This window comes from Arachis ipaensis, chromosome B04 (assembly GCF_000816755.2).
Source record: "Arachis ipaensis cultivar K30076 chromosome B04, Araip1.1, whole genome shotgun sequence".
Taxonomy (NCBI): Eukaryota; Viridiplantae; Streptophyta; class Magnoliopsida; order Fabales; family Fabaceae; genus Arachis; species Arachis ipaensis.
The window spans coordinates 119,808,607-119,811,879 of NC_029788.2; the positions used below are offsets into that span (position 1 = coordinate 119,808,607).

Consider the following 3,273-nt stretch of genomic DNA (forward strand, 5'->3'; position numbering starts at 1 on the left):
ACGCATGACACAAATTTTTTTTTAGAACTTAAATAAAATTTACAATAAAGAAGGATTGATGCAAATAATGATAGTAAAAAAATAAAGTTAATTAAATTAATATATATATCTACAATAAAAATACAAAAATCAATGTTTTAAGTGGTATTTAAATACATAATTTCATTGATTTAGCACTGAATTAGTAGTTAAATATTTATTATGAAGATTAGCGGTGAACACGGATCGGATCGGATATGGCCAAAATTGCGATTCGATCCGCACTAAAATCATCGGAACGGATCGGATCCAATATCCGCAGTTTTTAAGCTTGGATCCGATCCGATCTACACATTTGCAGATCGGATATCAGATATATCCGCAAAACTCAAAAATATTTTTAAAAGCTTATTTTTATTAAAAAATATCAATAAAATTTATTTTTCTATTTTTTTAAATATGTTTATTTTTAAAATAATATTAAACATATTTTTTTAAATAATAAATTAAAATAATACAACATATTTTTCTCTTTGATAAAACCTTTTTGAATATGACTTTTTTAAAAATATGTTATTTGCTTAAAATAAAGTAATTTTTTTAAAACAAAAGTATAATACTTAAAAAAAAAACAAAAATCTTGATAGAAAAAAAATTCAAAATTATATATAATCACACAAGATATCATACGCAAGACCAAGCCTTATTGGCTTATTTAACATACTTTTTTGGTTCAAATGTTAGTGTTTTATCTATTTCTACTTTTTAGTTTTTTTTTCCTGAAAATTGGAATAATTAACAAATATTTTCTTTAAATTTTAGGTTACACTATTATAATACAACATATTTTTCTCTTTGATAAAACCTTTTTGAATGACTTTTTTTAAAATATGTTACTTGCTTAAAATAAAGTAATTTTTTTTAAAACAAAAGTATAATACTTAAAAGAAAAAACAAAAATCTTGATAGAAAAAAATTCAAAATTATATATCATACGCAAGACCAAGCCTTATTTAACATACTTTTTTGGTTCAAATGTTAGTGTTTTATCTATTTCTACTTTTTAGTTTTTTTTCTCCTGAAAATTGGAATAATTAACAAATATTTTTCTTTAAATTTTAGGTTACACTATTAAAAAGAAAAGAAAAGTCCTGTTCCACTATTCAGGTTCAAACTTCAAACCCCTTCTTTGTATCCCTTCCCTTGCGTTAAGAAAAAAAAAAAAACCCTTCCCTTGCGTTAAAAAGAAAAAAAAAAAACCAGCGAAGGGTTCAAAAATAATGATTTTCCGTTGCTTATGCAGTTATGCCTAGTCAACTAGTTAAGCCATCAATTTCCTGCCCCAGCGCTGTGTGCCAAACTTAGATCTGTATTATAGTGCGCACCTTAAATATAATTGACTTAGATTGATTCTTATTCAATTTTTAAATTGCTTGTCTTTGATGTGATTTATAAAAATTTTTAAAATATCAAGTTGCTCATATTCAAAGCAATTTATGTGTATATTAATAAACTAATTGGACTCATTGTGATTTATTCTAAAAAAAATAGAACATATGCATAAATAAAAAAATTAATTTATTAGTTATTTTCTTTTGTTTATTTAAGAAGAAGAATCGTGCAAACATGCTTAAGAATTTTTAGTTTTCTTTTTTAACCGTATGTTTGTGAAAATGGAGCGCGTGGGGCAACACCCATTTTTTTTTTGCTGCTGGGTACATATGTTACTGGCTACCGACTTATCCCATGTGGCTGGTTTCGTATGGCCCGTACTAGTTGAACCGATTGACCCGGTCCTATATACTCAAGCGGTTCGGTCGAACCGGTCTTACCGATTTTGACCGGTTCATTTCGAGTTTAACCGGTTCACACTGGTTCATTGTCTCATTCAGTCAGATCATCGGTTCGGACCGGTTTAGAATTTGATTCACCGATTTTTCGATCGAACCAGTCAGTCCGGTCCGATTTTGTTAACAATGTACAGTACATTTCATTTGCATTTCTGACTTTGATCCGCTGCATCAGGTAGCACATTTCAACTGAAACGTGTCCCTTTTCTATTGGCCAAAATGATACAATACCGGCATTTTTCACAATATTTTACTCCCCTTTTCTTTCCCATGAGAGAGGGAAAAAAATCACATCCCACTCTAACGATAATATATACAAATAGGAAAATATCATTTTTGTCTTTAAGGTTTGGGATAAATTTTAAAGTTGTTTTTAACATTTAAATTATTTTATTTAAACTTTTAATGTTTTAAAATTGATTCAATGTTATCTTGTTATTAAAAATTTGTTAACAGAATTTAGGATAGGATAAAATTAAGACGATTTTAAAACGTTAGGATTTAAATATGATAAAAATATTGGGAACAAAAATGATACATAATTGTTAGAAATAAGTAGTATGACCACAATCCAATCAATCATGTGTCAAATAATTTGTTATTGTTATTATATTAAAATGTTAATATAATAAGGTCCTTGATTAAATTTAGAGATTTATCATTGTGATAGTGATCATAATATTGAGAGATAAATCTTTTATAATTTAATCTAAATTGTTCTTGGTCATAGGATTATTAAAAAGGACATTAATAATCCGGAAAGATCAATATATATATAATGGTCTTCATTAGATGAAGATTAATAGATCTCATTTATTAAATTATATATATAGATGGTGCATATAGAGATATGACCATTGAACTGACTCATTTTGAGAATTTCTAATAGTTATAATTACCGGGGTCGTTGAGGAGTGTTGCTAGACGCCAACCTTGATTAGTAAATTTAGTATGACTAATTTACTACCCGCTTAGTATTGAACCTATGGGGTCACACACTAACGAGTGTCTTAATCTTTGCTGTAGAATTATTTAATTATTATTTTGATTTGATCAAATAAATAATTATATTAATTCAAATGGAATATTATTATATTCTTTGCTAGCACCAAGAATATAATAATAATATGATGATTGAGAATATTAAATGAGATTTGAGAATAATTAGTTATTCTATTTCTAAATTTGGATGAGATCCTAACTGATTCTGTTTTCAAATTGAGTTATGATATGATTCATAAATTTGAAAGATTCAAGTTTAAAATAATAAGATATGATTTAAATTTGAATTGAGAATCAAATTTAAAATCAGTAACAAATCTCATACTATATATATGTATGCCAAGAGTAGAGGAACATGGTGAATACAGAAGAGAATAACAAGAGTTTTATTCCTTTACCTCTACACACATAAGTGTATGTGAGCCTAATTCTTGGAGAAGAA

General features: G+C 26.9%; 2 pseudogenes; both read left to right on the forward strand.

Moving 5' to 3' along the window:
* The window catches only part of LOC107635021, a 69,616-nt pseudogene that overhangs the window by 57,545 nt on the left and 8,798 nt on the right, over positions 1-3,273 (forward strand).
* LOC107637111 overlaps positions 1-3,273 on the forward strand; it is a 23,079-nt pseudogene that overhangs the window by 13,991 nt on the left and 5,815 nt on the right.